The 11,301-nt window shown below is 41.4% G+C and overlaps 1 pseudogene; it reads right to left on the bottom strand.

Moving 5' to 3' along the window:
• The window catches only part of LOC109956656 (fibroblast growth factor 10-like), a 6,070-nt pseudogene extending 464 nt beyond the window's left edge, over positions 1-5,606 (bottom strand).
• Between the last annotated feature and the right edge of the window lie 5,695 nt (positions 5,607-11,301).

Here is an 11,301-nt window from a genome sequence, read left to right as displayed (position 1 = left end):
TGTTCAGCCCTTTGATGGCCACCACTCCCACGTCCACCGATGTGATTTCCAGAATACCTAGGATTCAGCAAAAACAAGGGTATATTAGTATGTGTCACCATTCTGTTTCCTTTATTTAAATGGATAATACCTCACTGAGACTCAAAATCTCATTTGCAAGACAGGCCTGGCCAAGACACCAGCAACAACCAAGGAAAATGAGCAGTGTAGTTTTTGTCATTTATGCAAATACTGTATAATGGTTTTAAGTATGTTTCTTTTAGCAATTTGAGCTGAAATGACAACTTTTTTAGCTCACAAGGACAAACTCGGTGGACAGAGGAAGTAAAGGTGATACAGTGTAGATAGGAGAACAGAACAACTCCGTGGCAGCAGTCATGAGTCAACCACCTGAGAGGCTACATACAGATTAGAATAAAAGCATACATTTTTACAGACATCAGTGACAGTATAATGAATAGCAGCAGTGTGTTCTCATTTCCAGACGTTTACTTGTGGAAAAACACTGTGTGAACTATGTGTAAGATCACAATTATTGTTTGAACACATTTATCTTTTATTCTTACGTTTTACTTAACAGCCTACACCTGTGTAACAGATTCCAGCTGTGCAGGTCATTTAGTCTGCAAATGAATAGTTGGGTACTGCAGAGATTCATGGGTTGTTTATGTTCTGTTTTGTATTCAGGTTTCTAAAGCCCCTCTACAAATAATTCTGGTTTCTCACAGGCTATTAGAGGGGGCTAATTTATACCCCAGTTAACAAGGGTATGCTTTTGCTGCAGACAGCTGTGGTTATTTGTGTGGTCTCAGTATCAGAAGTCAGAGAGATATAACTTCCTAATGTGTCCTTTGACCACAGAACCCACTTATCTCGCCCTGTGCTGGTGTGTGTGCCTGTGTGTGAGTGAACTTCCCCAGTTCCCATGGCACGTTTGATTTCATGCCTCCCTCCCTGACTTCCTTTCCCCATTTCCTGTGAGTTGTCATTATTTTATCCTGATAAGCACACACGCACACAAACACACATGCTGTGTTTTCATTTCTTGTGGGGACTTTACAATGACTTACATTCATTTCCTGTAGACTTATCCTAACCTTAACCATAACCACTACTTGCCTAACCCTAACCTTAAACCATGTTGCCACCCTAAAATCCAGCGATTTCCTTGTGGGGACCAGAGGCTCATCTCCACAAGAATGGCCGAGTCCCCATAATGTGAGTGTGTTAGCAAGGTTCAGCCCCCATAATGTAAGTAATACAAAGGCACGCACAGGCGCACACACACTTTGGTGTGGGGGTGTGAACTCAGAGTTGACAACACACTTTGATCAGATTAGCAGGCCCTCCTCTGTCTGATGACTGTTTGTGTGTCAGCCTGCTCTGCTGTCAGACCCACTCTCTGGTGGCTGGGAGGCCTCTGAATCTGCAAGGCTCACACATGAGTGGCCAGTGGAGGATACAGGTGTGCCCCCAAAGAACAATCCCTCCCTCAAAAAATACAGCAGCTTCTCTCCTCATTCATGAGATCTTGACTGTATCAGTTTCTAGTTCAAACAGTGGCACCTTGGGGCAGTGAGGTCTGAAGCAGCAAGGCGGTGGTGGGGGGCTGTGATACAATGACCATTGAAGATTTGAGAGGAACTGCTTTCTGTATGGGATCATGTGTCAGGTATGGAGTGAGGATGTAAGACAATCTATGGCAGTCTCTGGCTGCTCTGTAAACATGGGAGGGATGAAAGGAAAGAGAACAGAGGAGGACAGAGGAGCCATGACAGTGAGACTGGGGGTGGAGTGAGGATTAGAAAGGCTGTAATGATCACTGATCAAAGTCAGCCACCGGAGGCAGGGGCGAGACAGGTTGTACACTCACACACACACACACACACACACACACACACACACACACATGCTCACTAATGCACTCACGTACAAACATAGAGTATACACATATAGTTAATGCTGTAACTGGTGAATGTGCACTTGCACAAAACCTGCAACCTGGCTGTGAAACTACAAAGTCTCCATTCACTGGCCTCTGCTGAATGCTCAGCTTGTTCCAGAAGTGGAGAGTAATGAGCAATGAGCAATTAGTAATGAGTTGCTAAAACAGGAAAATCGCAAAACAGAACATTTGCTCTTTGTTTAGCTTTCTCCAGGTTACAACATCAAGTCTTAAATGTGACAAACCACTTGAGGACAAATGTTGCCTAAAGTCAGCCAGTCAGGCCCAGCTGTTTAGATGGGGAGATGGCAGATTTTCTTTTGCATGCTGGTTGCTTTTTTAATGTGTGGAATATTTGATATGTTCTGGTTGGAGTTACAACAGTAAATGGTGCGTTGTTTGTGGAATGGAGGCGCATAATGCCAGTGAAAATTAAAGATGTTTTTTCATAGTGGGATGCCAAAAAACATGTGCTTTACAGTTTGTGTTGTTTTCCTTCTCATTCTGACTTTGCTTTTAAGACATTCACATCTGCACAAAATAACGTTTGTGCTGATAAGTTAAAATGTAAATCTTGATAGGTACCATTAATGTGCAGAAAAATAGAGCGGCGTGAGGCATAAATCAGGGAATACAGTATATTAATAACACTGATAAGGGCCACACAGAGTCTATTTACATAGAAGGATATCCAACCTCTTGGGATATCCTATACAAAGGTTGTCAGTGTCCAACCTCTTCACCTCCACCTCTGAAATAAGCTATACGTCTCTCTCCTCAAACTGATATAAGAGCATCCTCTGTCTTTGTCCCATGCAAAAGGTCACGTCTTTGATTAAAGGACATGAATGTGGATAAAGACACACACTTACACATTTGCATGTATTTACACAATTCTTGAACCATGATCTGGCCCCGTACAACACAGAAACAGTGGTGTCCTGAGACAGCACATGATACTGAGATGCTCACCCTCTCACACAACACAGCCATGGATCATCCACCCAACTTTTTACAGCCAAACCTTTAGCTGAGTCTTATTTACCAATATTTCACTACTCACTCAGCGCTGTTAATTATTTATAAATGTAAGAGAATTCATCTAGGCTTTAGAGATATCTACTTAGTTGCCTTTAACATAATCTCCTTCCCTTTTTCTCTGCAACTTCAGAACAAACTCTCAGCGGGTTGAAAAGCCATGTGGGACAGTTTTGCGCTGGCATCCCCATAAATCTGTGGGAGGCTGTATTCTTTAACAGACAGTGAGTAGGGTCCTCACAGGGCCACAGGCAGCAACACAAACTGGAGCCTCCACTACATCCAGGATGTGTCTGCCTTGCATCCTCTGGCTCAGGGAAAGGTAAGCTGTCCTCCACACATCCAAAACCTTTTTTTGATATTATGTCACTTCAAGGGACCATCAAGGGTCTACAAAGGTTGTCAGTCTTGGAATCATGTTTAGCCCCAGGGGCCAGAGTAGAGACTGAAGCTGCTGCTGTGTAGTATCCTTTACCATGTGAACCTGATATGAGGGCACATAATCCACACACAGTGTCCCCAGACCCCCCTCAGGACACAGCTTTTTGATGGCACCACCACTGATACAGAAGACAAATGGCTTTGATGTGGCTATAATTGGGTTCAGCCATGTCATTCATGAACTTGGACCTCTAGAGAGTGTGTCTTTTACTTCTCTCCATGATGCTCAGTTCATGCCAATTCAAACTGACTTTACAAAAGGCAACATACTCCTCAAACTGCGAGTTTGTGAGTCACTAATCAAGAAGACAGATCATCTTCCAAACATACATAAACTTCAGGGTTTATTCACACACCACTATTATAAATTAACCTTCCTTACACTACCTCAGTTTTACAGCTTCAAAGAAAGGCGGCAGAAAAGGCATGACAGTGTAAGAGGGTCTGTAAATAAAGTTGCTTCTCTCATGACCTTGTCAAGACAAACATCTCCCCTGACATTCTGCCTTACTGTACCATTTTTGATTGAATGTGTGGTTTAGCTCTCCCATGAGGAGCATTAAAAAGTTCCATGCACACTTGCTCTGGGGTTGGGGGACAGAGAGAAAGGGGAGACAAAGAGCATGTGAGAAGGACAGAGATGTATATATGTGTGTGTGTATGTCAGTAATAAGCAAGGACATGTGTCAGTGTTGGATGCTATATGATCACACACCCACTGGAGCATGTGAGTGCCCGCTGGCCGATATGCGCACAAACACGTAGCTCAGTGGGAATGCTGGGAGACTAATGAGAATGTCATTTTACTGACAGATATGCCGAAACATACAACATGTAATCACTTTAAAGACGTGTTTCTTCGAGTAAGCACGTCAAACTGCTTTAAACAAATGTCTGATCTGTGACTGAGGGTATGTAATTTGCTTGACACTGGCTGGCAGGCGGGCAATCTGAGTGGGAGAATAAGAGAGACACAGATACAGAGAGGCAAAAAAAAAAATCTAAAACCATCAATGAGGCTGACGTCCATATCCACCCCCTGCTCCTGCCCTGTTCCTCTGTGGTTATTATCAGTGCTGTTTACCCTAACCTATGAAGACTGCCTGATAATGGCTGGGGTTATCTGGCCCTGCTCCTTTTTAAGCCATCTGAGAGCTACCACCATTGTACTGAGTGTTTGGACAGGAGAGATATCAGTGGGATGTCTGGTTTAAAACAAAACAAAAAACCCAACTCTAATGAGGTGTCCTTCAGCCAAACTACTAGCCAGTGGGCAGGCTGACAGTCTCTGGAAATTAATGAAGAATTGTGTTTCTAATTTCTTGTTTTAAGCCAACCTTTATGTTAATTCATTCAGTATATGCAGTTTTATTGGTGATAGTAACTTTTGGGGTAAGATAAGTTTCATACTGAAAAAAATGAACACCTCATTTCTTAAATTTGACCTAACCAAACATTTCAGGTTTTGCTTGCATAGAATACACGCCTTTACTTTATACCAGAAACCTGAATAGCAAGCTCCTCTACAGGTCTTGTTGTAGGTCACTTTAAATTTTGGTTTTTCCATTTTTTGATTGTGCTTTTTTTTTACATTTAAATATTTATTGAGTTACTTACTGAAGGGATCATCCTTGCTTTTGGTTCCATTGACTATTCCATTGTTATCGATCCTCAGGAAGAACTTCTGGAAAGAGAACAGCTTCCTTCTTCGTATGTCCCCTTGGAGATGATTGTAGCTGCGCACATGCCTACCCTGTGGTCCCCCAGTCCGGCCCAGGGGGGCCCCAGTGGCCCTGGGCTTTGAGTCAAGCCCACTCTCAGAAATATTTAGTGGAACTATTTGCGGGTTGGTGAACCTCAGTCTTTCTCTGCGGAGCTGATGGCAGGCCACCCCAGGTAGGGAGGAGGAGAAAACCACTAGGGCCAGCAAAAGAGGCAACGACAGGGAGGAAAGCAGTGCTGATAACCTTAGTCTGGAGCTGGTCCCAGAGCCAGAATGAGCCACTAATCCGGCCGTGGAGCAGGACGAGGCAGAAGCAGCCTTACTCCCTCCAGCAGCCCATCTGATCATGGTAGTGTGCTGTGCAGAGGACTAGAGGCAGCCTCAGAGCCTGGGACATGCTGCTGGGGGGCGAGGATAGCCTGGGAGGGCAGGAAGGGGAGCCCTCCACAGTCTAGACTGGGCAAGATGGTTCACCTGCAGCATCCAAATGATTTATCACTTGTGTTAAATTCTTAATTTTCCCTCAGAAATACTTCTGATAGTGTAGTGACTGTCCAACAAGTTACTTTTTGAAGCTGATATTCTACTGAGTTCTCTCCTACACTGTTCGTCTGATGATCACAAAGTCTGCAGCACAAGTCTGTTTTGGAAAATAAATCAGTCTCAATGGTCAAAGGTTACATAAAAAACACTGCAGCAATTACAGTGTGTGTGTGTGTGTGTGTGTATTCCAGTAACAAAGCAGTTTTCCACTTTCGTTTTGTTTTCTAATTCTTTCTAAATTGTTTGTGACATTTTAACTATTTTTCTTGGCCACTTCCAGGCAGTCGCTCAATTTAAGAAAAAAGAAAAAAAGAAGAAAACCATCCAAAAATATAAAGTTTTCTGATATCCAGGTAGAAAGATTGATGTGTAAAAATTCTTAGTTCCAGTGAAATCAAAGAAGGTGCACCATATAATCTACCAGTCAGATAGCTGCTACACTCCACATGTGCAGGAAAGCATTTTCAAATTTCACTCTGAAGAAATGCAGGATTCAAGAGGAACAGTGTTCAATCCAGGCACATGTCAGATAATCCATCTGTCCTCCTCTGTTGCCCTGCTCCCTTCGTCCTCTGCTCATTTCTTTCCCTCCTTGTGTCTCTCTACCCCCAAATGACTCCACCTTCGTACAGCATGGAGGTAACGGTCTGGGGAGGTCTTTCTTTCTGTCACAGTACTGAGTCAGAGTTGTTTGCCTCCTTTCCTTGGTGTAAGTCTTAATGTGCAATCTCTTCACCTGAAGGCTGATAACAGAGAATGACTGTGTGTTGTGTGTGTGTGAGACTCTGTTAGTTACTTGATCCCTCCCTCCTTCCTTTACTCAACTTCCCCTCTCACATATGGGAGCTAGTAATGCTCTGCATGTGTGTGTGGATGTGTGTGTGCAAACTTACATACAAACTCATCTAACTAATAACGGTGGGTGATAGGTAATAGTGGGGTTCTGGTATCGGATCCGCCCTCAGAAGTACAGATTGTACTGATGATTACGTTACAGGTTAATCAAAGAGTAGTTTTATGGTTGCAAAAACAGATCTAGTTGGGTTCTACACTAAGTATCTATATCAGCTTTGCTTTCCAGTACATACATGTACCTGTATGGTTGAGTGTGAAGGAGATAAGTACCACAAATTGAAATAGACCCACTTGTTACCCATTGAGTTGTGATAATCCTGACAAGTGGCCATTTCCCTTTATCTTTTCAGATAAAAAAAAAACATATTGAGTTACAGTTCAGCATCCATTTCCCCTCTGGATGCTGCCTTATCAAAGTCATCTTGCTAAGGCCTCTCTCTTTCTCTCAAGGCACTTTATCGTAGCGTGTTATCTCTCCTGCAGCGTTGTAGTGCAGTGAAGCTCTCCAGTTTCACGCAGCAGATCTTGACCTTCCTCTCTGATTCAGGTGTCTGAGTGGCCCTCAGCCAGTGAGACTCTCTTTAACAAATCATGCATCATTTGCTCCTTAAGACGAGGCGAGCACAGGAGCAACAATGTCCAATATGTGCAGTCAATGTGAAAAATATTAGGGATGGTCAGTGTCCTAACAAAATATACAGATCAGGCATCTCCGCATAAAGACATTGCCTCTTATTGTTTTTATTTATTAAATCTCCATTAACCACATGGAGTTATGGAAGAGAAGCAGCAGCTGCAACTCAATACCAATAAAAACCTTTGGGAGTATTGAGAGGACCATCATGACATTTTCAACAATCCGGTGTAATAAACTCAACTTGCTGCTGGCATTCTTATCTATCCTCCCTGATCCTCAAGTCTTTAATGTTGGGGTCTGTGCTGTTCTCCACTTTCCTTCCCTTAAGTTCTAGTTTTTAGTGCCTGCTTTAATGTCTGTCAACGATCGGTGGCCAGAGCAGCAGTCTGGTCTTAACTCCAGTCTTGGCATGGCTTTATCTAGGGATACAAACAAAGCAATCTTATCAGTGCTTCCTCTGTGGTGTCTCTTCCCACTGTGATAACCTGAATTGGTGCAAAGAAAAGAGGGCTGGGACAAGCAGACATCATTTGTATTTGCAGTAATAATAGTGGAGTAATAGTTTTTCTAGATTTACTTGTATTTGATTCACAAAAGTGATCAATCTAAACAAAATGGCAATGTATTTGTGCACTGTGCAATATTCAGTCTAAATTTGAATGTAGATTTCTTTAACTATAATCAAGGTTTACAACTTCTTTATATCCATTTTTACTTTGACAGCAGACATACGATCTTTCAGAGAACAAAGTGATTTCTTCTGATGACACCTGAGTTTCTTTGACATTACTTCCTGTTCCCTCCAAACCATGATGACATTGTTGTTCATGCGGTTTGCTCTTTTTAAAATGCTATTACCCCGCCAGCATAAAATGCATCATTTCCTGTGTTGTGATTTTAATTTCTTGATAAAGACCTGCCTGAGCCCACATTTTTAGGGTAGAAACAATTACACAGCTTTCATGCACTGGGATGAGTCAGTGAATATATTAACCAAAGTCAGAACTTTTTAAATGCACATCTTGGATTGTTACTGAAACTTTGCATTTATTGTAACACAGGAGACATTTTGGAAGCAGAATTTCACATCTGTAACTTTCATTTACTTGTAACTTTCTAAGTGGATCCATATCTAAATTTTGGTCTTTTTCTAAAGTTCCATGTTGGCCTCCTGAGTTTGTTTAATCCTGAGCCATGTGGCAGCAGGTGTATCCAGCACTCAGTACCATACAATCTGTTGTTCTCTGTGTTAAACATGCTATATCACATTAGCAAGCTGAACTGTGGAAACTCACCTTACTCAAGTCATGTGTCTCTGATTTTGTTTGGCCTCACTGTGATTGGCTCCTCCCTTTTGGTACACTATCATTAAGCAGATGTTTTATGAAGAAAAGTACCTCACTCTGAGATACTTAAGCTCAAATCCATATGTGGTCTATGAAGAAATCAAACACACAACTCACAAACAACCAAACTGAACCATGTGTGGGTCTTTGTGTTCCCTGGGGCCTGTACTGTATGTGCTTGGTCAGAGGAGGCCAAGGCTTTATTAAAGGAACACACCTGGTACAGAGATGCCAGTCTGCCTGCCTGGGGTCTAGAAACCTGATGGGGTCCAGATGAAAGCCACCAGACTGGACTTCTTCTTCCAAATTAACTGCCAGTTGATGCACAAATTACTTTTCTCTGCCTTCTTCCTCAAGCTTCTCTCTGCATTTACACTGGAGAGTGAGGGGTAAGCAGCCAAATTAAAGACCATTCTCATTTAATTGTACTTTTAAGCTTTTCATATGAAAACGTGTTTTGTCATGTTCCAGAGAGATAACTTGCAAATGTTCTCGGCTCACACTGGAAGCCTTTTTTTCTGTTGGTCATCAAATGTAAATATTTAATGTGTCCCTTGCCCTTGTTTTGGGAGGTGTCTGGTAACCTACAAGATGAGATTGCTGTTTCCCACTTTACAGTGATCAGTAATAAGTTTGTTATGTTATCTTCCCTGCCCTGAACAGGCACTTACATCATCCTCCTCTGCATGAGTGTCAGTTTCAGCAGGGCAGAGGAATTTACTTACAGATCAGACACTGGGTCAACTGATCCACACGGAACTGCCCTCTGTCTTTCTCAGGGCAATTTGAGGTGGCAAATTTGTCATTATAATGAATATAATGACATGGACTATAATGAGTAAATTGTCCACCATACTTTGGCAACTGTTCCATGAACATCTCTAGGTGTATTAAATCAACAATCAGCACTACTTTGTGGCTTTACTAGTAAATATTTTTCCATCGGTGTGATAAAGTATATTGTATTGTCAGTTTGCTGAACTAGAAAAAAAGCAGGCATTTGCCTAATTTTTCTATTAACAATCTCTCAACCGTATTTCCAAAAAAAATTATTATTTCATTTTCATAAATTGACATTGTGATTGCAAATAACAAAGTGTGCATACATTCTGCCTACGCCTAATAACAAGCATCAAATACTTCTGTGCCTTCTGACAAAAGAACAATTCGCTAAAGCAGTAATTAAAAATGTACCAAATTACCAGATGAATCAAAATTGAATATGGATATTATGAGTAGATCTTTGCCTCTAAATGAGAATTTTGTATTGTGATCAGAAGCCTAACACTGCATCCAGAAAGTCCAGCATTTTTAAATAAAAATAACAAAAATAGACAATGAAATAAAAGTATATTATCTAATAGCAGAATGTGCAACTGAAAACTTAATGGACGTGTAATTTCTTGGCATGTTGTGCTTACCATTTAGTGTATCTACTGTTATTTGTCCTAAAGCTTTGGAGGCAACATCTGTTTGCTACTGTTGGCACTGTGCAGAAAAGTCTGGAAAAACTACAAATTATCAAGAAAACATTTGACTCTTGAATCCAAACCACAACACTTTGGCTTTGGAACATTTGAATTGTGCTGCACAAGCTGTTAAGAGTCATTTTGTGTGCCCCCGTGCTCCACAAGCTGTTGAGTCATTTTGTGTGCCCCCCCCCCAACCCCACCCCTGTTTTTTATACTTATACTGTTTTGAAAACAGCTGAAACTGAGCTGTGCTAGGAGGTAAGTAGTCACTGTTTGTCTCACTGACATTTAGTGAAATGAGTAAAAAATTGCAATATTTTTCACATTTGAATGAACCATTAATTTATGAAAAATATAGATGAAAACAAAATGTATTTATATTACTTCACTGGTATGAAGGTTAAAGCCACTGTAAAAACAGAACCTGAAATATGTTCTGATATATTCAGGCATTTCCTCATTTTGAGCTCAATCACTTGTTTCCATTGTGCAGCTCCACAAATTAAGCAACTCACAATGACAGCACAAAGAATGAGACATATGATTAGGTAATACAACTAGTTGTTTGCTTTGTCACGATAACATACATGCATGGGTTTTAGGACATGATACTCTATAGTATTGTGTTACTCCTTCCATTACTGCTGACTAACTCTTGGTCTCTGGCTTGAATGGCAGCGGCAGGTGTGCGGAGCAGGACAGCATCAATACGTGTCAGGTTATCTTGCACTAGGGAGCCTAGTAAATCCAGCCCAGATGAACCTGATCCCTGAAACAGAGCCTGGTGCTGCTGATTCTGGTGTTACACATCTAGAAGAACCTGGTTCTCAGGTAAAGAATGACCTTGTTGATATGAAAGGTCATAAAGCATAAGACCCTGATGCAAAGAAGATGTGCTATGGAACAAGAGCTACTCTCATTTGCACTATTGTGTTATTAAAGGCATGGTTGTCAACTTCATTTTACACCAGCAAGTTACTGGCTTCAAACGTGAACAGGATAATGAATAATGGATTTTGAAAATGAAGGATGGTTGGACTTTACCCAGAATTCACTCTATATGCAACGCACCAACACAGTTAAAACATTCCAAGAAAATTTTATTTAATATCTTAGTTATAAAGCTGTTTTGTTTTCTCGCAAACATCTGTTATCACATTTATTGATGGAGACATATGAAGGACAACTCGGTCAAAATGACATACCATTCACATGAAATTGCTAATGCCTGCACAACATCATACAAACACGGCAGCCATATTTATAAGGACCTGAGAGGGGATGACCTGCAACACCTCTTT

Source organism: Monopterus albus, unplaced genomic scaffold (assembly GCF_001952655.1).
Source record: "Monopterus albus unplaced genomic scaffold, M_albus_1.0 scaffold20.1, whole genome shotgun sequence".
NCBI classification, from domain to species: Eukaryota; Metazoa; Chordata; class Actinopteri; order Synbranchiformes; family Synbranchidae; genus Monopterus; species Monopterus albus.
This window is presented reverse-complemented; position numbering and strand designations above follow the sequence as displayed.